Here is a 26,206-nt window from a genome sequence, read left to right on the forward strand (position 1 = left end):
AAGGAAAATCAGGTGTTGTTAAAGGACCCTTCTTCCTTAAGAAGTCATGAAATCCTAAGAAAGACTGAAAGAAACAAAATAGGTTTGAAAGTCATTGGCTCTCTTCAGTGAATATTGTTGGTTTGAGCCAGAGCATTCACTGGTCTTTGAGGCAGGACTCTGCCTCTGATTTAGAGGCAGCTATGTGGCCCAATGGATATAGTGCCAGCTGTGAAGTCAGACTTATCTACCTGAATTCAAATTTGGTCTCACACATTCTACTAGCTATGTGACCATGGGCAAATCACTTTATCCTGTTTGCCTCAGTTTCCCCATTTGTAAAATGATCTGAAGAAGGAAATGGCAAACCATTCTAGTATTTTTGCCAAGAAAATCCCAATGGATCAAGAGTTGGATAGAGCTAAATAAAACCAAAAGTAATCTGCCTTTCACAACAATGAACTTTACTCCTTGTCTATAACATGAAAGGAATGAATTCAAAAATCTAGCTCTTAGATTCTGTCTTGCTCTGCATCTATCAGTTTTTGACTCTGCTTTTCACCTGGCCACACTTAAAATTTTCTTAGAAATACGAGAAACCAGTTAATTTGTAAAGACCTCTCCACATGTTGGGAATTACAGTAGACACTACTCCTAGAATCATAAAAAAATGTATCTGTAAGAGATCTTTAAATTCATCTGTACTGGGGCAGCTAGGTGGTGCAGTGGATAGAGCAACAGCCTTGAAATCAGGAGGACTTGAGTTCAGTCTGACTTCAGACGCTTAAAACGTCTTAGCTGTGTGACCCTGGACAAGTCATTTAAGTCCAAATGCCTCAACAACAAAAATAAAATAAAATAAAAATAAATAAATTCATCTGTTCCCAGAATTTTTAACCTTGAATGAATTTTCATTTCATTTTCTTTTTAAATAGATAGATAACTATTTCAATATAATTATTTCCTAATTTTTTTTTGTATTTTATTTTACGCATCTAAAAACATTACTCTGAGAAGCATCCATTGGTTTCACTAGACTGCCACAATGGTCCAGGATATAAAATAATTTTAAAACCTCTGTTTTATTCCAACCTTATAATTTCATTCCCCCTAACTCTTTGTCACTGCTAGATCTTTGCTATTCTGTGCTTATTTGATTGTGTTGAAGGTATACCCAGAAATCTTGAGGTACTTAGCAATAATACCAAAATAAAGACACAGATAATGTCAATAATAGTTACCTGTTTGTAATAGATATATAGATATATACTGTCATGCTGTTTTTATCAAGACAAGTAATACCACAGAATCATAGAAATTTTTGAAAATCCTTGTGTTATCTTTGTAGTGAAGTGTCTATGTATTATCAGCAAATTTCAGAATAGACATGACTTTGCTATCTTTTACCAACTATATGAGATTGGTGTTTTTTGGTGACTACCATCATTGTAAATGTTTATCCAAGTGGGAAACCCAAATGGACTAGGAAGCATAAGGAAATCCCAGGAGATGTGAAGCTCATGTAAAAGCATTACAAATCTTTCCAGAATGGGTCTTCATACTCTGCCTATTGCGCTGTCTTCCAAAACCCAGATGTTCAACACTAAAGAAAAGAAATGAAGGGGTGAAATGTGAATCAGGATTGGGATAGGAGGTTCCTATACTTCTGAGGCAAAAGCAAAGCACTTAGTAATTTTTGATGCTTCTGTCAATTAGCATATTTCTGATTTAGCCCCCCTTTAATAGTCCCCTTCTATTACCATAGTCACTTAGCATTCATCTTAAAGAATCCCAAAACATTGAATAACGTACTAAATTAAGCTGAACTACTAAGGATACACAGGGACTACTAATCCAGTCCTGAAGTGAGTAAAGACCCTCAGGGGTAAAGATCAACAAATATTTATCAGCTGTATAACATCCCAGTTGAATTCAACAGAGCTCTTTTATAATATTTCCTAAAGGCCTGAGATAAGAAAGCCATTTAGGGGGAAATATTACACCTGTGCATGTTTATCCAGGTCTTTAAAAGATAAATACTGTAATCAGAGAGTCAAATATTAGGCAATTATAAGGCTTCAGAGACTGTATGATGAATTCAATCCATTCTGTCTAGTCAGGTGAGGGATTGAAATCAGAAACAATAATCTTGCCCCTAAAAGGAAGCTTGACTCCCTTCTGGACCCTGAAAGCACAGGCTGTGAATCCTATGCCTTCTATTTGTTTGTGTACTTTTCAAAATAAGTTATGCATCTTCTCAAGGAAACCTTGGTGTTAATCAAAAGATTGGCTCTGCTTATCAGCATCATACTTGCACTTGGATAAATTGCATTAAAATTCTTCTGTGAGCATGTAGCAGATAATGTAGGTACTCACAGCAAACCAAGCTCAGCCCTTTCTTTAGGCTAATTTTCTACTGTATATTTGCATGAGATTGTGCATTGTATTTCATTTTGGCAGACCTGTATTCCATATGGATATATCCCAAATCCATAAGGCAATATTGTCTCAACATGAAAGCAGAATGCGACAGAGAGAATCAGATTTCCATATATTTTACCATTTTCCTTCCCCATTTCACCATTTGTTATTAGATAAATTTATTTATTTATTTATTATTATTTTTATTTTAGTATTTCCTTTGTGAGGGACAGAGAATATAGAGACTAAAGATTTGGGTCCGAGACAACCAAATAAGTATTTACTAAGTCACTACTGTTGGGAAGATTCACCTTTGTGAGTTAAAATCTGACTTCAGATACTTACTGTATGACCCTGGGCAAATCACTCACCCGTGCTTGGCTCAGTATCCTCATTTGTAAAACGAGCTAGAGAAAAAAATAACAAATCACTACATTGTTTTTGCCAAGAAAACCCCATATGGGGCCTCAAAGAGTCATTCAATGTCATAAGCCCAATGATTCCAGACTCTGACAGATTAGTTGTGGAGTCTGGCAAATGTCTTCATCTTGTACAAGTCATTTTAAAGCAGCTGAGTAGCCTAGTGAATGGAGAGCTGACTTTGAAGTCAAGAAGATCTGAGTTTAAATCCTGTCTTAAACACTTATTATCCGCATGATCCTGGGCAATTGACTTAATTTCTTTCAGCCTCAGTTCCCTTATAAAATGTAGATAATAATAGCACTGACCTCACATTGTTATAAAGATCCAATGAGGTAACATGTGTAAAGTGGTTTTCAAACTTTTAAGTGAAATTTAAATACCTAGGTTCAGCTAGCTACTTAACTCTCTCACTTCAGATTCTTCATTTATAAAGTGAGGGCAACAATATTTAGATATTACTTATGATGTAGGTTATTTTTATATTATATTATATTTGCATTATATATTATATAGGTTATAGGTTTGTTGTGAGGAAAGGACTTTTCCAAAGTGTGTAGCACTAGATGAAGGTGAGTTTTCAGGAGGTTGGGCCAACAAGATCAAAGGTTTTTCTGTTGCCAATTATTTCCTAAGCTAGCATTTCTCAAAGTGAGGTCCATTCTTTCAGGGGATCTGTGAGGTCAAAACCATTTTCATAGGTATACTAAAATATATTAAATTTCTTATAGATACCAGTTATCAGGTGTTATGTTATTTGTTATATCAGATATTATTATGTTATCAAATATGACCTACATAAACAAAACTCTTTGAGGGAAGAGAGCAATAACTTTTAAGGGTGAAGAGACCAAAATGTTTGAGAATTCTTAAGTGTTTGCTTACCACCATTTGGATAATTTTTTTTTCTGGATTTTTTAGTATTCTTTAATGTATCTGGAGTCAAGGTTCCCACTTTGAAAATCTACTTCTAAAATGTCTGGCATGCCCTTCCTCAGAAACTCTGTTTAGTAATTTAACTAATGAAGTTATGGTGAAGATATGTTGGGCCAACTCCCAAATATAAATTTGATTATATTTCAGGACAATACTCTGCTTCTAATTTGGTAAAAACATTTTTTCTCATCCCAAGCCCTTTGCTTTGCATCCATTCCTTACTGTGGTGTCACATTTTAATGTGCCACAAAATTATCAAAGGGAACATTAGAGTTTTCAATCCATAGAATTTAATTCATTGAAACAGACAGGCATGTGAATATGTGTGTATACATATATACACATATGTATAAATATACACAATATATGTGTATGCACACATACACTTCCACATATATGATTGAGTGAAGATTTTTGCTACCAGAAGAGAATTTTATTTGAATTTATTTGTGGAAAGTAAAATGCCTTGAACATAAAAAAATAGTCATATATTAGGACAAATTTAACCTTCAGTTGTGGAGTATTGATCTGCTTGAGCAGGCCAGAGAAAAACATAGAAAATTATAAAAGTAGTCCAAAACAGAAACAATTCAAGGACACAGCTTTTGATACTATGTTATAGTGAAACTTAGCCCTATCTTGTGTGAAACTAAGTGTACTCCAGAAGCATTATCTTTATTTACTCTGCATCAATCACAACTTATTTCACCTCTGTCCATCAGCAAAAGAAAGATCTCTTCTTGTCTTGATGAAAATATTTCTTTGGAATCTCTTCATCCTTAATTGTTTCACCTCTATCCACCAATAACACCCAGAAGGATTTCTATGTTAAAAAGTTTCTTTTGAATCTTCTCAATCCTAAGCTTTATTTTATCTGCAAAAGAGTTTCATTGAAGTTAGGATCCTACTCACAAAGAGAGTATTATTCTGAGTACCAAATGCAAATTAATAAAATCTTTTTGGAATGATTGAGTCATTTGTAAAGAAAAGAAAAGAAAAAGTTACTTGTTCTAAGCATAGAAATAAGATTTTAGAAGAAAAATAATTTTTTGGGTTCCTTTACTTGTCTGATATTATCTTGTTACAAAATATAATTTACAAAGTCTAAAAAAAATTATAAAAATAGGTGAAGTGATCCCTGATGAAGACTTGGTAGTCAATCACCATGAGGCAGATATTTCCCTATTTCTATCAGCCAATGAGGCACTAAATAGAAAAGATTCTTAGCAATGACTTAAAAGGAAAATCTACTTCTAGTGAGTGGTCTTATCATGGGGTGTGTCCTTTTAGTTCCTGGAATCTTATGTTATCAATTAACATGATTACCATACAGGCTACTAAATCAGCCTTACACCTCAAAATTTGATTTAATATCTGAAATGCTAATTTTGATATCAATATGATGAGTATACTCCTCCTTTAGATAGGAGAAAGGTCTAAGATTTTGCATGTATTTTCAGACTTTTTCAATATAGTGATCAGTTTTGTTGATGTTTTCCTTTTTTTCTCCTCCTTTACCTCCCCCCCCCACCCCTCTTTACAATATCGTCTGTTATATGCCATGTCTCTTGGGGAGACAATGAGGAGATAGGAGATTTTCAGTTGATATAAAAATGCCACACACACACACATACATACACACACACGATTTTATTTTAAAATAAATGAATGGACAATTTCAAATGCCTAACCTGTCCTGCCACAGTTTCCCTAAATTGTTCTGCCTCAGTTTCCCTAATTGTCCTGTCTCAGTTTCCCTAAATTGTCCTGCCTCAGTTCCTTGAATTGTTCTGTCTCAATCCCCCTGATTGCAAATCCCTCCCTCTTGATCATTAGAACATCAGTTCTAATAACTTAGGGCTGGCTACTCTAAGGTTATAAATTGTAAATGTGTAAACTCAAGATAAGGGGGAGATTCAGACTTCCTGGCTCCTAACTCCTCCTAAGTTATCAAGAATTTATGGTTCTCACCCCCTACCCTGTCAGAACCATCCTTATGGTGTGTTCCATCTCAGTGCTGGGACTCCACGCCCTGCCTTGGTCTATTCTGGTCACTTAGAGCCACATGTACATAAATTTCATGGGAAACTCACATTCAATGTTGGATTCTTTGAGATGAAAGTCTGATTCAGCCCTGAGACCAAAAATGGATCCTTTTTGGTCCCAGAAAATCTCTCCCTCTCAGAAATCCAAATAAAATACTAAAATCTCTATCTTGCCTCAGTTTCTCAGGCATTATAACCCAACAAATACAATCAACATGATATCAAATCACTACCACCAAATGTAACATGTAATTTGTAATTTGTAATTCAAAGCCTGAACTAAGATTTTTAGATATCTTTTACGAGTCTAGTTTTTGTTAGTACTCTGCCATAGTTGAGACATGACTACTAGCATATGTTCATATACTCAAGAAACTATATTCAAACCATTTGATGAAGTGAGAAGAACCATAAGCTTAAATTAGGTACAAATTCTGGCTTAAACATATTTTGGAAAAGTAGGATCATTAAATCTAGATTATGAAGATATCTTTAAGTCCATCTAGTTAACTTTTATGAGTAAAGAAATTTAGTTACTGGGAAATTAAATGAGTCTATCCAAAGCCATGTAGGTACTAAATAGCAGAGGCAGGCTATGAACCCAAGTCATCTTACTGGAAAGCCTGTGGTAGGTCCATTTTACTACATATATAGCTTATCTTCTGTTATCTTTAGTTGCCTCTTCAGCAAAATGGAGATACTCTCTCTATCTCTCAGGTGTTTATAAGGCTTAAAAGGAATTTTGCATATAAAGCACTTTGCAACCATAATAGATTATATTGATATTGTTAGTGTTGTCTTTGTTGGATTCTTGTAGGAATTTGTTGAGGGGTGGAAGGCATTCTCTCTCTCTTTTGAAGCAGTGATGAGGCAACTGGAGTTAGGTGAGTTACTCATAGTCACTCAGTTAGTTAAGTGTCTGAGGTCCTCCTGACTCTAAGGCTAATGCTCTATCCACTGCACCATTTATCTGCCCTAAGGCTTTCTCTTTTGAAAAAATGTTCCAATTTTTTCTATTAGTGGTTGGGGAGCATAATAAAAGAAAGTTGGAACTAGTCTTCAATATCATTAACATGTCTTCCAGCCTATATAAATTTCATGTAAAGAATATCTCTTTTAGAATGATTTAAAAAAGGAGACAACTTGGAAAAATACTCCACTCCCCCAAGAAAAATAAAATAAAATAAACCCAGTATCTTAGAAAGAAGGAGCTAAAGGGAAGGCTGTTCTCTGGTTATATCATGGGGAGGGGAGAGAGAGAGACAGAGGGGGAGGAGGGGGGGGAAAGGAAAGGGGGAGAGGCAGAGGGAGAGGGAAAGGTAGAGAGGAAGAGGGGAAGAGAGGAAGAGAGGGGGAGGGTCAGGGATGGGAGAGAAGGGGAGAGAGAGAGAGAGAGAGAGAGAGAGAGAGAGAGAGAGAGAGAGAGAGAGAGAGAGAGAGAGAGAGAGAGAGTGTGTGTGTGTGTGTGTGTGTTTGTGTTGGGGTATCTGAACACATGTGCTTTTTAGTTTGTTCTCTTCCTGGTAATTTAATCACCAGGTTGATTTCACCAGGCTTTGAGGATTGCCAGTGGAGTTCTTGTAATCCTCTTCTGATCTTCTCAGTACATCAGGATTGTGGTTTATTGACATGTAATTAGATCAGGATGTCACTACATCAGTGTCGGTGTAAATATCACTAAGTAAGTAGCTGATCCTACAAGATCAGCAACCTAATCTCCTCTGGGATGCCAACTGGCTTTGTCAATGCTTAAGCTTAGGATTGTATCTGTTCTCTTAATGCCTGATTCCCAACAACCTGGGGAACATTTTCATTCTGAGGAAGGAGGATCCTCAAACCTCTTATTGCTATGTAGGTTATTATATTTTTTTCAGTAATAATAGGCATGAGAGCTAATGAAAACAAATCTGACTGGTTACATTTGGTTTTTATCTCCTTATTTCTTATTCCCCATCTCCTAGCCTCCTATATTTTCTGATAGAGAAAAGTAAAAGGAACAATGGAGCAGTTTCAAATTTGAAATTCATAGTCTATATGAAAAACTTGTTGTTGAGAGCCTCTCTTTATTACTTGTGTCCTCATTCTAAGAAGTCCCTGAGAATCTGAAAACGTTAGAAAGGCAGTTGTAGAAAGTTCTAGGGATGACCAGATTGTAGAAGAGAGAGAATAAGTAAAGATGAAACTTTTCATGCTTATCATCTTTGGAATCTTGGACAAGTGACTTGACCTTGTACATCAGTTTCTTCATCTGTAAAAGGAAGAGATCAGACTGGGTTGGTCTCCATGGTACCATAAACCCTCTATCTATGATACTTTAATGGATATTTTAGCTCAAAATTGATAAGTACATAAAGGAAAGCTTGAGATAGAACTTTGAGAAAGTATGGTTATGCTGGTAAAAATAGGACTAGAATCCAGTACTTCTTATGTCTAGGGAGTGCTGTGGCCACCAAATCTCTGCTTTTGTATTTTAAAAAATGATTTAGTCTCTCTTCAAGTTTTCTAAAAATTGCCTGTGATACAGTCATAACAGAGCAGGGGAATACAGTAGATTGAAGAGGGAAATTTGTATTTTTAATGGAGCAAAAAACTGCATTTAATTTCTTAAAGAAACTTGAAAGGGCTCTTAATAAGGTTTAGTCTGATTTTCCCCGCAGATATAAGTAGCTGGTCCTTGATGAGGAGATGCATATAATTAAGGGCAACATTTTGCCCTGGAAATTTTTAGGAGAATTTATGAAGCAATTATGGTGAGAAGGGATTGGGGGTGGGGGTGGAGAAATGCCATGAATGCATTTGCTTTATCTTTTCTTGCTTTTTTTTTTTTTTTGAAAGATAGGTACAATTCTTGGGCTTTGCCCTGCACACAATTATTGCTTATATGTTCTTTCCAGTTGCTATCGCCCTACTCCTAGAGCGCTCTCTTCCAATTGCATCATATCTTCTTGGTATTATATTTTGTATTTTATTTTTTGTGTTCATGTGGCTCCACCTCACCAACATAATAGATTGTGAATCCCATGAGAAAGGGCTTTTCTATTTTATTATTTTTTTAATTTTTTATTTCATTTTCATTTCATTGATATCTCTTTATTTTTAGTGCCTAGCACATAGTAGGTGTTTAATAAACCTATTGAATGGAGTTATATGCCAAGAAGTAGCAACAGTTCTAGCAGTTAGACTACTAATTGTTGAGAACTGTATGTGATCACTATGTCTGTAAAATAGAGTACACCCCTTACTTTAAAGATACTTCTTAATGAAATGCCAATTCACCCATGTTTATAATATTACTAAATACTAAGAGGTCTTTAAAGATGACTGTCACCCTTTTAAAAGCAACTTAAATACTGATTCAAATTTCCTGGAAGAAACAATAAATCTATATTTGAAAAGTAATCAAACCATATAAAGATTGTAAGTAAGAGATAATTTAATGGTACTTTGTCCATTCTGAGCATTATTTCAAGAATGAATACATGTGTGTATAGAAATTTATCATATGAAACATGTTGGGAATTCTTATTGTGAAAGGGAGAACATCATTGAGAGAGAAAAATAGAAGAAAAGGAAGGAAGGAAGAAAAGAAGGAAGAGAGGAAGGGAAAGAATGAGAGAAAGGGAGAAAGGGAGAGAAAGAGAAAAAGTGGAAGAAAGAAAGAAAGAAACCTTACAAAAGTCACAGAGGTATTTTTAAATATTCCTTTTCTTCATCTGCTCTCTATTTCTATCAAGACTTCATTTGGTGACCAGTTTTGTTTTTTGTTTTTTTTTTGTACAGTACAGGAGAGAGGTAGATCTGTGTAGATAATATGTCTTTATAGTTGTTCACCCAAACACATAATCTCAGACAAAAGCACCAAGGGAAACTGAGTTAATTCATCAGTTAAAAAAGAATAATGTTTGACCAATATGGATATTTGTTTTGTTTGATTATGAATTTTTGTTATATAGACTTTGGTTTTCTTTGTTTTCCTCCTTTTAAAAATTTGGTAGGGAAGAGATATAGAGGGGTGGCTTATGAATAGAGTTGCCTCCCTCCGAAAAAACAAAAACAAAAAAATAACACAGGGTCATTGAAGCTTTTTTAAAATGAACACAAGAGAACAGAAGGAAAGCCATAAGGAAACAGAAAAGCAGGACAACTCTGAAAATTACATGTTGAATTTATTATATACTCAAAAAGAAAAGAAAGCTGTGCATAATAGAAATTTGCAATTTCATACATTGGCCTCCTTTTCTCTTCCATTGTGTATATGGGAATGTTCATTTTATTTAGTGTTTTTTTTTTTAATTTTAAAAAAGAAATAAGTACTAAAAGTAGTAGAAACAGAACATAAAATTGGCAAAAACCATAATATCATAGACTTACAGTTACAAGGAACATATTTCCTTATCTTTTTGGAGACAAAATCATGTGATTTCTTTTAATATCAAATATGCTCTAAAAAAGATATAATCCCAAACAAAAAGCTTTACTGTTCATGTTTGATTAAACTTATTATTATGATTTATAAACACACAAAGGCCTAAATTGTGTCATGCCTATTACATACAACTAAAATTCCAAATTTTTTGAGAGGTATGTCCAATATATGCTCTAAAACTCAAGTGGTGATTGAAATACTGGGATGTAGAAAGTGGTCTATCATCACATATAGACATTTGGACTCCAAAGTAGTATAATCTAAATTCAAGATTCTCATTTTACACATACTGGCTATTTGACCTTGGGCAATGCTCTTAACCTCTCAATACTCTAGGCAAGTCTCTAATTTGGCAAGTTATAGATGAAATGTTCATCTGCAACAATAAAAGGAGTTTCCACACTGGTAGATGAAGTCACAGTTCATGCTTTCCAACCCTCTAAAAATCTGGTACAGAATAATGAATTTTTTGGGGGGGGGGTACGGGGAACAGGACTATACCCAGATCTCTGAATGTCTTTAATTTCTGCTATAGAGCATCTTATTGTTGTTTTCTTCATAATCCTATGTGGTTTTCTTGTGTTGTTTTTAAGGGACAGGTGTTATTGCAATTTTCTTGAGCAATTGAGTGCGGTCAATTTTGCTACTTCGGTGTTATCATTAACCTCTTCATTTGGACCAATCTTGTGAAATCAATTTCTTGTTAAATCTTGTTATTTTCACCTTTACAATCTCTTGTATAAGTCTCCTTTTCACTACTCACTACTACTATTAACCTAATATAGACTCTTATCTCTTATCAGAACTATTGCAAGAGCTTTCAAATTAGTCCCCTAGCCTTAAGTCTCTCCCCATTCTAATATTCCACATAGCTGCCAAAGGAATTTTCCTAAAGTGTATGTGGGACTCATGTCACTTTGCTACTTTTACTAAACTCCAATGATTCTCTATTATCTACCCTTTCAATTATTTTACAATTTACTCTTTTTCAGGCTTGCTCTAATGTGTCTCTACTGCTTACTTGCTATGGCTTGCACACAAATATTCATCTTTTAAATATGAGACTTTGCAGCGGCTATTATCCACACTTGGAATGCTCTTACATTCAATATTCAGCTCAAACCCTACTTTATATTGGAAGCTATACTTAGTCCTGCCTTGTCTGTCCTATCTACCAAATCTTTCTGAGATTACATTTCATATATTTTGTATATATTTTGTTTGTATTAATCATTTACATGTTTTCTTTCCCTTTATAAAGAATTGCATTTTGAGGATTTGGTTAATCTTTTTGCCTTTTTTTGGGTGTGGGGGGAGAAGTATTCTCAGAACTTAGGATGGTGCCTTCCATATGGTAAATATTTAGTAAATACTGAATAAATAATATTTATAGTTTTTTCCAATAAGGAGACAATAAGGCTATGGATTACTAAAAATTTTGGCTTTTCTTTGCTTAGTAGTTGATGCATCAATGTCCCCATTTTCACAATTGCTTCTCTAGGTTATAGAATCAAATTAAATCTAACATTGAAGGGGAATGAGAATATGGTATACTCAGTGGAGATAGCACTGACTATTGAGTTAAAGGTCCTGGATTAAAATCTGATCTCTGACCTGTATAATCTTAAATAATTCATTTACTTTCCATCAGTCTCAATTTTCTCAATCTAAAAAGCATGGAAGTTGGCCTACTTGGTTTCTGAGGTCCTTCCCAAAAGAAAAACTAAAGATTTTCTGTATTTTTCTGTGTTTCTACAGACTTGAACACCCTTAATATCCACATGGTTCCTGGAACCTGTATAGAATTGACTATAAAACATTGTTTTAGTGCCTTCTTGCTTGTGTAAACCTCCATGATGTAAATCATAGAGACCCAAAAAGACCTTTTCCAAAAAAAATATGCTACCATTCATGGCAGGAAAGGTCAAATTGTTTGAAAATGACTAATGATTAGTTTACAGTTCTTATAATACAGGTTCCATAACAATGGAATTAATCTTTAGAGGGAAAAATTAAAAGGTAGTTTACTCCCAAGGGAGCTATGCTGGAGTTTTGCATTATTAGTTATGATGAGCACTCATCAGGACAGACAGCAAAACCCCAGGACGTCTCATTGTTTAATCAGTTTGGGTAATATCAAGTTGATTAATCAGCTGCGCTTCCTTCTGACAGACGCTGTTGGGTTTGTGGCAGCAGTAATGTTTCCATTCTGTATAATACCGACAGCTCTGAACTCTGTGGAACTCCTGGCCCTTCCATTTTTAAAATCTATACCCTCTGTTTCCATTTGGTGTGTTTCAATATCATCATAGGAGGGGCTTAGGAAGGTCAGAAAAACTATGGAATTAAATACCAGATGTGAGGATTATTTGTTTACTCCCTTGATACCAAATGTGAGAAAACTAAATTGTTTTTTATATACACAAAGGCGTAGGAATTTGTCATGCCCATGTGCCACTAACATGGAAAATTGCTAGAGGGAGGGGCATATTCACTGTAAATTCCCAGACTCAATTGTGAGTCAATGGTTATATCATTACTGCTGCTGTCCATAGTTTATTTCTGACCTAGAAATAGGTGATTGTCTTCCTGGGGCTTAAAGATACAAAGGGCTGGATTTAAAACAGGAATGACCAGGCTTAAGACTTTAATAGTAGAGAAGATTCTGTTAGTTTCTCATGACTTGACACATTCCTAAAACCTACCCATTAATCAGAAGATCTGGTACCACAACAGAGCACTGAATTTCATTTTATTTTTGAAATAAAAAAGGCAAAGGCCGTTGTTTTCCATTGCTTCAGTAATATGTTCAACCAAACCCATACTTTTTTCCATAAAAAGAAAATTATTTAAAAGTATTTTATTAATTTTGATTCCTGTGATTTGTTCTAAGAGGGTTAAAACATTCATTTATCCATTTCGTGTACATCAAAGGAAATGATTAAATGGCAGTAATGATAAGTGGGATTCTAGGAAGCCATTTACCGTTACTATTTAATAATGTACTTTAATGCCTACTGTGGCCTTGGCTGTGGTTGACAGCAGATCATTGCTGCTTCCCTGCATTAAAACACCTCATTTTTTAAAAAATTGATAATTTTTTGCATAGATAGTCTTGCTCATTAAGAGGATGTCTATTGTTTGTATTAAATAATTGAGAGGAGGATTGAGCATAGGATTTAGAGTTGGAAGGGATCTTTATCATTGAATCCAACCTCCCCATTTGCTTCTAGAGAAGAAAAGAAATTATAAATAACATATTTACCTTTTAAAAAGAATTCAGTGGAAATTTTCTCAGAGTTGGTGAAAATAATACAGTGCCAAAAGCTGGGATCAAAGAACTGTCAGTTCTAAATTCTCATTTGTATATGTGCATCATTTTGGAGTATTTTCATACTTCTGATTATATAATAATGATAAAAACATATTTGCAACTCAGTTTTTTTTTAAATCACAAAAATTTTACAAATAACCACTTTATAAATGAATACCATATATAGAATTTAGTTAAAACATGATTTCTATACTTTTGGTAGTTATAGTCTACTAAGGCAATGTGATATAAAGTCTAATAACTACGTTATACACAGTATAAGTACATTAAAGATTTCCCCAAAAGAATTTTTTGAGTTCTGATATGTGAGATAAAAGGACATTGCTGGCAGGAAAATTCATATAAAAAGTCAGATAAGGGCTATAATGTAAACAATAGTACATTCTCAGCTCTGAGATTCACCTCAATACCTTGGTGACCTTGGGCAAGGGGATAACCTTTGTGGAACCTCTTTTTCATCTGATCTATAAAATAAAAGGACTAGACTAAATGACTTTTATCATTCTATGAATTTGGTAGTATACTATGTATACTATGAGACAGTTCTAGACAGAGTGCCTTCATGTGTCAGGAGAGAAGAAGGCAGGAGGGAGGAGAGAGTGAGAACAATGGAAAGAAAAAGGGAGGGGAAAAGAGAGATGGAGGGAAGGAGGGACACAGGAAGAAAGAAAGGAGGGAGAGAGAAAGAGAGAGACAGAGAGGGAGATAGATTCAGAGAGATATAGATAGAAATAGATACAGAGACAGAAAGAAAGCTTACATTTATTTAGAATATCATCATAAAAACCCATCAGAGTAAAGAGAACTATGTCTTTCATTACTAAGTTTCACTATATCTTTGTGGCACATGAAAAAAAATCATATTACATGGGTTTTATAGAATTGAAGAATGAATTTCTATTGCTTCACCTACTAGAGACTTGAAAATCTCACTTTGTGTGCCCATGTGGTCATTGAATAGGGATTATTTTAGATGGTATAGTTTCTCAAAATGTGTTGTATTTTAAGAGGTTTTTTTATTCTTGCCTTTACTAAATATATACTAAATATATAGCTATCTTCAATTCAATTGAAAGATAATAGATATGTGTTTTGTAGTTTCAAAAGGCATTTTAACATGATGGAGAGAATCCTGTCTCAGGAAGACTTTGGGTTTTAGTTCTGCCCTGCTTATTATGTTCTCCTTGAAATTTAGCAAATCATTTAAACTTTTAAGTCTCCAAGCCCCTTAGACTGAAATTTGTAGGTACCATTTTACATTGATAAATATAGAATGCAGTACTTTAATGAGAGCTTCTAACATTTGTTATCCTAGACTCGGAAAACCAAGCAAAATTGTTATAGTTTTAGTTGCTGAGGAAACACATGTTTCTAGAGTTGGCATGGTATAATAAATAAATAGAGGGCCAACTTCAAAGTCAGGAAAACCTGATAAATAAATCTATCCCATAACCCCAGAATGAGATCTGGAAAATCGTTTTGGGATAGTTCACAATTATAAATTCCTCTCATATGCTATATTTCATGGATTTTCTGGAATGTATCTTTTAAACTAGATTTTTAGCATTTTTCAGTCAAATTTCCTTGACAAAGATAATTATATTTTCTTCTTCTCCCTTCTGCCATGTCCATTCCCACTCTAAATATCAATCTGTACTTTAGTGATTAGCACACACACACATACACACACACACACACACACACACACACACAAAATATCATCTAAAATATATATTTTTAAAGGTTCTTTTGCTGTCTTTCCACTCTTAACTGAAAAATTTTAGAGCATTACCTGGTGGCATACATTTTTATCCCGTGGATGAAGGGAATATAACTCTTTTCTGAAATCTACAACCTGAAAACAACACACATAATACCACTGTCTCCTTTCCTAGTGCTTGGTATTTAACGCTCATCGTATTCTGCACTGTATAGTCTTCGTTGGAAAAAAATGAAGTTAATGTTGTATTATGACTGAGTACATTTTAGAAACACAAAAGAGAGAAAATTCACAATTGTGGTTTTGTCATCGACTGTAATTCATCTCCTCTGTGCATACTGTATGTAATAACCTATGTTACTGTATATGATATTAACTTTAATGCATATGCACAGAAGCCAAGGTACACGGGCTTTGGGAAAAGCAGCTTTAAAGTTCCTTTTGTATATTAAAATTCTGAAATTGTAATGTTCCATTAACATACCTTTTAGCCTTAATATTCCTGGTTATTTTTGCTTGTGGGAAGAAATATACTGGGAAGGAAAAAAAAAAGAAAAAGTCTTTTTAAAACATGTAATGCTGTACTTAAAATGAGCACACTGTTGTAATGGGAGTATGCCATATCAGCTATTGGAAGAGAGTGTTACTTAATAAAAGAGAGACCAGGAAGGCAAGAATCCTGGATTTTTACTCAACTCTGGCTTTAGGAATGTTTCCAGTTAGAATCAGTGCAGCAACATATAGGAAAGAGTGCTGAACTTAGAATTAGTATTAAATCCAGTTACCTGATTTAAATCATCTTTAAAATCTTAAATGTAGTGTTAGAAGAGCCACTGACACCAGCTAGTTCAACCTCTCATCTTACTCATTAGGATATTGAGACAAGGGGAGGTAAAAATGATTTGCTTGGGTCATGTAGACAATAAGTATGTAAGGCAGGACTTGAACCCATCTTCCTGGCTTCCAGCCCAGCATGCTGGAATACATATCACTGTATAGCACAATGGAAAGAAATTCTGCATTCAAAGAATCTAGCTTGCAATCCTATCTCAGATCCTTACTGCTTATGAGACTTTGAGCAAATCATCCTCTGTGGGATTCTGATTACTCATTTGCAAAATGATGGAATTGGATTAGATGTTTCTTAAAATCCTTTCCAGCTCTAAATCCATGAATCTACAAATGTTTTGAATCTCACCTCCAACATTTACTATTTGTGTAACCATTTGACAGTTTATTTGAGCCTCAGTTTCTTCATTTGTAAAAGGGAGATATTAATCCCTCACAGGGTTGTCTTGAAGAACATACTTTGAAAAGTGGTAGACAAAATGTGAATTATTGTTATTATATTAGTTTACTTTCAAAGGAAATAGGTGTACTGTAACCCTCAGAAAGATCACAAGTCCCAAGTGCTTCCTGTATATTTTTGGGAACATATGAATAGCTCTCACAGAGTTAAATCATGGGCCACATTTAATCTTCAGTGAAAACTGAAAGAGAAGAAACTAGATTAAATTAAATTACATAACTTCTCTGAATCTGTTTGCTCATCTGAAAAAATGGTATCTCTACTTACCTCATAATGTTAGTTATTGTGTGGAATGAATGAAATAATTGATGTCAAAGCTATACAGTAGTATATATAACATCTTGAGATGATTGATTTAGAGCTGAAAGGGATCTTATGCATCAAGCTGCTTACCTCTCCTTCATTTAATAGAAAGGGGTCACACTGGCAGTAAGTAGCAGAGACAGGATATGAACTAACATCTTTAGATACCATTTCAGTTCTTTCTCCCCTGTACCACAATATCTTCCTACTGAGGCATAAAAGGTATTTTAAAATTAATACAATATGAGAAATAACTTTTTCTTTTGGCAATGATATCTTATTAGCAACAGGAACTTTATGCTTTTTCCTCAAAGACCTCTATTCCTTTTTGAATTTCTTTTAAAAATGAGTTATTTACCTATAATGATTAAATGATATTAAACAAATATCAGTGTTTCCCAGTGCTACTGAAGACCACAAATGGTTCAAGACAAATGTTTACCAGTCCAAAACTTTTACTACCAAGTCCCCCTATTTCTGATTGCCTATAAAATAAAAGAATCTCACTCTTGATGGGCAGGGGCAATTGCACCTTATTTATATCTGTCAATGTGAACAAGTCATACTCCTCTATTTCTGTGTTTTAGGTTGTTTTGACCATACATCTCTGTGTAGGGATGGCTCACTTATTGGGTCTGTCAATACCCTTCAGGTCTAATGTGGAAGTGAAAATTAAAGAGGTTGTTGTAGATGGAAAGATAATTACACATTGTTTTATCTACTCTGAACATCTAGTAGCAAAAAAAAAAAAAGTTATCCCTATGGGGGTGTAATGCCTTCTTCCTGATGTGTCCTAGGAAGGAGTATACCTTCATTGTATATTACAAGGGATTGTATATGATGTATATACACAATCAGTGCAAATTGTAAATTTAAAGAACAATGCACTGAATTCACAAAAAATTATAATTTAGTGTCATTGAGTGGATTTGGAACTCCAGCATTTATTATTTTGAAAAGATTATTTAATTTTCAATAGAAACACAAAATTTTAAAAGATTTCTCATGTGTTATTTTGTAAAGATAGATGATAGATTGCTAGGCTAGTTGATTTAATGATCATATACTCGTTTATGTAGAGTCAGAAGAGGCATAAGTCATAGAGCTGAAAGCAAGACATAAGGCATAAGCAGGCCAAATTCAGCTTTTATGGCATGGTTAAAAAACAAACAAGCTAACAAAAAAACTTGAGAGAGGTTCCCAACTCATGGGGTAGATCCTCTTTGGAGAGTTTATATGCACTGAAGGATTAAAAACATGGATAAGTCACAACTTGTTGCAATGGAGTCAATAACCACATGAGAAAAAGAGAGTAGAGATCTATTGAAATATAAATGCATTAAGGCTGTCTCCATATGAAAAGCACCTTTCACAATTTCTTTATAGAAATTAAACAGTATGGTTGTGGGATACTATCTAGTTTCAACATTATTCCACATGTTTCAACATTATGTTGTTTTGTGGAAATGGTTTTTCCTCCTCTTTTAATTTATTTTGAGGCATGACTCTTCAAAAGAAAGGTGATGTATTGGGAAATGTAAGCAACATAAAAACAAAAGATAACGGATTTTATTTTAGAAAAGAGAGAGGGGCAGCTAGGTAGTACAGGGGCAGCTAGGTGGCGCAGTGGATAGAGAGCATAAGCCCTGAAGTCAGGAGGAACTGAGTTCAAATCTGGCCCCAGGCCCTTAATACATTCTAGCTGTGTGATCCTGGGCAAGTTTAGCCCTTAACAAAGTAAGTTCCCTGTTTATCTATTAAAATACTCACCTAATTTCCTGGTCACAGGAGACTTCTTCAGTGAAATAGGGGTCCTTAGCCCCACGTTGGGTGCCAATTGTGAAGAACACATTAGCACCCTGGATACTTTAAAATCAGCAGGAGTCAGGATAAGCAAAAGTCCTTGATTTTTAGTCTTTATAGAACGGAGAGGAACTCCCGGACACAGGAATCTCCTCTTTCTTCTCCTACTTGGAGCCACCTCCATCATCCTACTCCACCTTCTAAATCCTGCCTCAATCTCTCTATACACCAAACAGATCAAATCTGCACAGAGTAGTGGGCAGGGCCATTCTTTCTCCAAACATATGCTAATAGAGTATTGTCGAATTGGTAATTAGCCTTAAGTGCTTGGACTTCAGTGTATCAACTCAGTTTCAGCCCATTACAAATATTATCACAGAATTCTTCAGTGGCTACAATCTCCAGAAGAATACATGTGTTTGGGAAATTTGTAAATTACTAGTACATTTCTGAATCACCAAAACTGACTCACTAGGATCACAGAAGAAAAAAATTTAGGATTATTTTCATATTTAGATTTATGATCGATATTCATTTCAGTCATCTAAATCTGTTGAAATTCATCTTCTTCTGCATGAAATGGTAAATGGTAATGAAAGTTAGATATAGGAAGCCAGTAATACCTAAGTTCAAATTCAGCCACATTAGCTATGTGATCCTGAGCAAGTCACTTAACTTCTGTATGTCTCAGTTTCTGCAATTGTAAAATGGAGATCAAAATAGCACATAGTAGGTGCTTAATAAATGTTTGTTCCCTCTTCTTCCCATTAGGTGAGCAAAGTTTTCCCTCAATGATTATGCCATATATGTATATTCCAAAAGATCTGCTACAAATACTTTTGTGTACATATATATAATATTTATATACACACATATATATGGACAGAAAGAGAGAAAGAGAGAGAGAGAGAGAGAGAGAGAGAGAGAGAGAGAGAGAGAGAGAGAGACAGAGAGACAGAGACAGAGAAAATACTTATCTCTTTAAAAAAATCTTGCTGGGGCATAGGTCTAGCTGGACCGTTTGTTCTAAGAAGTATCATGCTCTGGTATTTGCCGAGTGCATGATTTCTAGTTGGCATTGTTTTCTGTTATTATAATTTGAGCTTATATCTTCAGGAGCAGACAAACCAACTCAGATTCACTCTTCTAGAATATAGAAACTAGAAACTCTCTTGGACATCATCATATAGTTCTTTAGTTATAGTCAGCTAACAAAAGTCAGGCAGATCACCCCTAGGTTAAGATTAGGTCTTTTACTTTTCCTATGAATATCTGTGTGTAGGGAGCCTAATGTATATGTATGTGTATATATATATATATATATATATACATATATATATATATATATATATATATATACATATATATATATATAATATTATATATACATGTATGTAATAATTGTTTCATGTGATAGTTTTACCTAGCAGCTAGGTAGGAAAGTGGATAGTGTGCTAGTCTTGAAGTTAAAAAGACTCAACTTGATGAGTTCAAAACTTGCTAGCTGTGTGAACTTGAACAAGTCACTTAAACTGTTTGCCTCACTTTCCTCATCTGTAAAATGATCTGGAGTATCTTTGTCACATTAATACCAAATGGGCTTATAAAGAGTTGGACATGCCTGAAAGGACTCAGAAACAATAACTCCACTTTTAGATGCTTCCCAGATCCTCTATTGCTTAGCTACAAATAAATTTGAGGAAAAACAAAAGGTAAGGTAGAGGCTAGATCAGTATTCTTCATCTATTTAGTCTGCATTCTTTTTTTTTTCTTTTTTTTTTTTGCTATCTTATAGCTGCAAAGTATTATTGTTTTGGTGTTTTATTTTTACTAGTAAAAATCTCAGTCTCCTTACAATTAATTTTAATGGTCCATAGTAGGAAATATTTCTATTTTACTAATGTAGTAACCAGTAAATTGGATAATCCCTCCCCCCTTTCCCAAGACATTCTAATGCTAAAGTTCCATGAATAATTGACATAGAATTTCATTTTTACCTACTAATATCTGAAAGAAGTATATTTATATGATTTGGATGAATTATAGAAAAATCATATATATGGTCTCCAGGCCCAATCGATTTTTGCACAAAAGCACTAGGTAGAAATGTTGGATTAGATTGAGAGGAGCTGGAAGAATGAGATATTTCATTTTGAACTTTTATAGTCTTGTGGTTATGCAAATATGAAATATATATCTATAAAATAAAAGTTATATGTTAAGATTCCTGAAGTAACAAATATTTTTCATTTCTATCTTTGGTTCACTGGACTTCCTTTGAAAAGAAGATATTAAGAAACAGAGCAGTCTTGTAAAAATTTAATTGTATGAAACTAGATTAAGATTTGCTCCTGTAGATTTTGCTAACTTTCTAGATCAAACCATTGGACTTTCATCATAGCTCTTCATTTATTTTTAGGGATTGAATGGGAGTTGGCAATACAAATATTGACTTGCTCAGGCATGCTGATGCACACTCATCATGAATAGAATTGAGAAATATTAAGTCTTTTACTAATAATAAAATTGAGAACTTCTGAAAATATTGTACAGGGAGGGAACAATTCTTCCCTCTTTAAAGTTTCCAAAGAATAACAATAAATAAAGAAATTGCACCTTTAAAAAAATGACTTGAAAATATGCACATTGTTGCCTTAAATATTTCTCTTGGTATATTTATAAAGTCCTTGAATAGAATGAACAAAAGGGGACTTCAATTGTATTAATTTTATTAATAATGTTATATAATAATTGTGAGCTCAAACATTTTGGTCCATTGGGCAACACATAAAGCTTAATCATTTCATAACAGAAAAAAAATTATAGAAAAAAAAGTTGATTCAAATAAACAGAAGCTAATTCTTCCTTGAGGAACCAGATCTATCTATTCAAACTGTAGTAACCAGTCTATGGTAGTATTAAAGATCTCCTTACCAAAAGAGTTAAGTAATCTCTGGTAAAATTGATGGTTGTTCTGTATTTCTACCCTCTTCAAATCTATATTTAAGTTTAATTAGTAGAGACTGACTAGAACTATATGCTTGGTGTTGTGACACTTGTCAATTGGAATGAACTATACATGAAGTAACAGGCTTCCTAGAAATGTCATAAAAACTTTTCAAAACTTATTCATCAATTAATTTAATTCTGAATCAACTCCCCAAAGTCTTTTCTACTATTCTATAAATATGATGTGAAAATAAGATAATGTCTTTACCCAGTCCAACCCATCCTACTAAGGTCATTACATTATCATAAGATATTATAGAAAACAAACAAGCAAGCAAAGAAAACCCATCTTGTTAAAAATAAAGCATGGGATTCATCTTACTGAGACCCAATTTAGTTTTACCCTGCATATATCATTTATAATACCCAAAGCCTTACCCAAGGTCTCAGTTAAGTAAAACAAATTCTCAATCTAATGTCCTTTTTATTAGGATACTTGACTTAACATTTTAAGGAGTAATTTGAAAGAAAAAAACATATTTTTCTTCATATATCTTTGATATACATTTAGAAACTACTCTAGAATAAGGAAAAACCTGATCTAAGGGTCAAATTTTTGTTGGAGTCATTTATTCCAAGGGTGATAGCATTAAACGGTCTGAGTCTTGCTATTGACTTGTGGAGTAGCAAAAACAACTATAAACAAAACTAAAAACAAATTATAACAATATTTGATTACTTCAATGTGAAGTACAGGTTAGCACCCTGGATGCTTTAGAATCAGCCGGGGTCAGGATAAGCAAAAGTCCTTGGTCTTTATTCTTGATCTTTAGGGGGAGAAGTAAAGGAAATGGATGCAAGCTCTCCACGACCTCTCCTCTCCTCATCCACAGCCAAAGTGACTCTGGCTTGTTTTATTCCACCCCCTAATCCCTCCTATAATTCTCCGTATACACCAAAAGATGGAGCCAGCACAGAATAGTGGGAAGGGCCATTTTCCAAGCATAAGCGAATAGAGTATTGTCCAATTGGTAATTAGCCTTAAGTGTTCTGTCTGAATCCAGTGCACCTTCTCAGAGTTTCAGCCCTTTACACTTCAACTCTTTTGTTTCATCTGATTGAATCAATGAAAAAACTGAGTTTTCTTAACTTGCCTGTTTACAATGGATACATTGTCATGACATAATATTAAACAAAGCCTAGAATCATTTTACTTCCAGAAAATCTGATGAAAAAAGTTGAGATTGAATGATTCAAAATTATCATTTCTACTTTCCTGTGTGCTTTAATTGCTCACTGGGTTAAATATTTCTCCAAACAGGAAAAGGATAAAATCACATGTTTTCATTAATAGAAACAACATTCATATTGTATATAACCTATTTTAATTTTAGCAGATGATTGTTGCATATTGAAACTTCACATTAACTTTGGGTGTTTTCCAGATCTGTTGTTCTAATCAGTATGAGCAACTTCTAGTATGGCATACCCCTCTGTGGAAGGAGAACAGCAACTGTAATAAGCAGACCTACAGAGTTTCCTAGGACATTGAGAGGTTAAATGTCTTGACCAAAGTCATACAACTTGTATGTTTGATAGCCAAAACTTCATCTTAGATCTTTCTGACTCCAAAGCCTACAAAACTATACAAATCCTACAAAACTATATTTTCTCTTGTCTTGTCTTATAACTGCTAATTTTGAATAAAGGCTTTGAATGACCATGAATCTAAGAATCGGAATCATATAACAATGCTAGGTTTTTAAATAGCTATAAGACCAATTTTACTTGTGCACAATTTAAAAAAGACTATTGGCTTTTCATGCACCTACATCATCATTAAGTACATTGTAATTGATTAACAAATACAAGCTAATTGTCTATGTATTTTTTAAAATTTTCTTACCTGTCTGCCCACAGAGACGATAAAGATGTCTTTTTAAGGTATGAAACTTAGATTCTTGATTCCTTGAGGCCTGGGACTGTTTTATTTTTCATCACTGTATCTTTAGTATCTCCATTAACTTAGTGCATTGCACATAGTATATATTTAATAAGTGTTTGGTGAATTGTATCAGCCAGTCCCAACTCTAAGCAGATTAAATATGATTCTCTGACTATACACCTCCAATTAGCTTTTAATCTATGCTTTCACAAACCTTTGTTAAATGCAATTTTATCACGTTATGGTCTGAAAATTATGCATTTAATATTTCTGCTTTTCTGAATTTGGTTGTGAGGTTATGTCCTTTTACATGATTGATTGTTGTAAAGATGCCAAGCATGGTTTAGTCAAAGGAATACTTTTTTCTATTTCCCTTTAGTTTTCTTTAGGGGTATACTTCTATTCCCATTGTTTTCTTTCATATCTAACTTTTCTACATTTTATTCCTTTCCTTGACTTATTTATTTTATGGGTAGATTTATCTAGCTCTGAGAGGGCAAAGTTCTCCCATGAATAGAGTTTTGCTATTTTCTCTGGTAATTCATTTAACTTTTCCTTTAGGAATGTTGTTGATACCATGCCATTTGGTACATATATGTTTAGAATTGTTATTACTTCCATGTCTATGTTTCCTTTTTAACAAGGTATAGTTTCCTGCTTATCCCTTTAATTATATCTGGTTTTGCTTTTCCTTTGTCTGTAAACATGATTGCTACTACTGTCTTTTTCACCTCAGCTGAAGTATAACATATTCTTTTCCAACCTCTTATTTGAACTTTGTGTTAGTTTCAAGTATGTTTCTTGTAAACAACATATTATTAGATTCTGTTTTCCCTATCTGGTTCCTTTTTATGGATGAGTAGACTAATTAATAGAATGACTATTCACATTCACAATTGTGATTACTAATTGAGAATTTCTCTCCATTTTATTTTCTTCAACTTACCCTTTCCTCTTTTTATCCCATGCCTTTTCTAAAGTCTGTTTTGTTTCTGACAGCTACCTTCTTTTATCTGTCCTCCCTTTTATCACTCCCTACCCCTTTCTCTTTTCCCTACCCTCTATTTCTCTTTTGAATGAGAAAGATTTCTATTACCAGTTGAGTATGTATACATCCATCCAGATACACACACTCTCTCTCAATCTCTCTCTCTGTCTCTCTCTGGATCTTTCTCTCTTTCTCTTTCTCTCTCTCTCTCTCTCTCTCTCTCTCTCTCTCTCTCTCTCACACACACACACACACACACACACACACACACACACACACACACTTTTTGGAATAAATTTAGAAGTGATTGAGATTCAAACATTGCCCAACTACCTCCGTTTCATTTCCCCTCCACTGTAAAAGCCTTTTTTATATGCTTGTTTTCTGTAATATATCCCCCCCCCCTTCTTCCTCTCTTTTCTTCTTTCTCTCAATGTATTCCTCTTTTTTGCCTATCCATTTTTTAGCATCTTCTCAACTTAGTCAACTCAATCTTATACCCTCTTTCTATGTAGAATTCTTCTAACTGCCCTAATAATGATAAAGTTTTTAGAAGATACATTTCATCTTCCCACATAGAAAGGTAAATAGTTTAGCCATATTGAGATCCTTATGATTTCCTTTTCATGTTTACCTTTTTATGCTTCTCCTGATATGTGTATTTAAAAGTCAAATCAACCCTGGTCTATTCATAAAGAATGTGTAAAAGTCCTCTGTTTCAATAAATATTTATTTTTCCTTGAAGAGTAGGCTTGATTGTTAATCCCAGTTCTTTTGTTTTCTTGAATATCATATTTCTTGATCATATTCCAAGCCCTCCATTCCATTAATGCGGTAGCTGCTAAATCTTAAGTGATCCTGACTGTGGCTTCACAGTTTTTGAATGTTTTTTTTTTTTTTTTTTCTTTTTTTTTCTGACTACTTGAAGTATTTTCTCTTTGACATGGAGACTCTGGTATTTGACTATAATATTACCAGGAGTTTTCATTTGGAGATCTCTTTCAGGTGGTGATAGGTGGGTTGTTTCAGTTTCTATTTTACCCTCAAGTTCTATGATATCAGGTCACTTTCCCCAGATAATTTCTTAAAATATGATGTTTAGGCTCTTCTTTTAATCATTGCTTTCAGGTAATCCAATATTTTTTTTAAAAATATTTTTCTCATCAAACCATTCTCCAATTGATAAATGTTCAAAGGATATGAACAGACAATTTTCAGATGAAGAAATTGAAACTATTTCTAGTAATATGAAAAGGTGTTCCAAATCATTGTTGATGAAAGAAATGCAAATTAAGACAACTCTGAGATATCACTACATACCTGTCAGATTGGCTAAGATGACAAAAGAAGATAATGACGAATGTTGGAGGGGATGTAGGAAAACTGAGACACTGGTGCATTGTGGTGGAGTTGTGAACAGATCTAACCATTCTGGAGAGCAATTTGGAATTATACTCAAAAAGTTATCAAACTGTTCATACCCTTTGATCAGCAGTGTTACTAACAGGCTTATATCCCAAAGAGATCTTAAAGAAAGGAAAGGGATGTGTATGTGCAAAAATGTTTGTGGCAGTCCTTATCGTAGTGGATAGAAACTGGAAATTGAAGAGAAGCCCACCAATTGGAGA

This window comes from Antechinus flavipes, chromosome 3 (assembly GCF_016432865.1).
Source record: "Antechinus flavipes isolate AdamAnt ecotype Samford, QLD, Australia chromosome 3, AdamAnt_v2, whole genome shotgun sequence".
Classification (NCBI taxonomy): domain Eukaryota; kingdom Metazoa; phylum Chordata; class Mammalia; order Dasyuromorphia; family Dasyuridae; genus Antechinus; species Antechinus flavipes.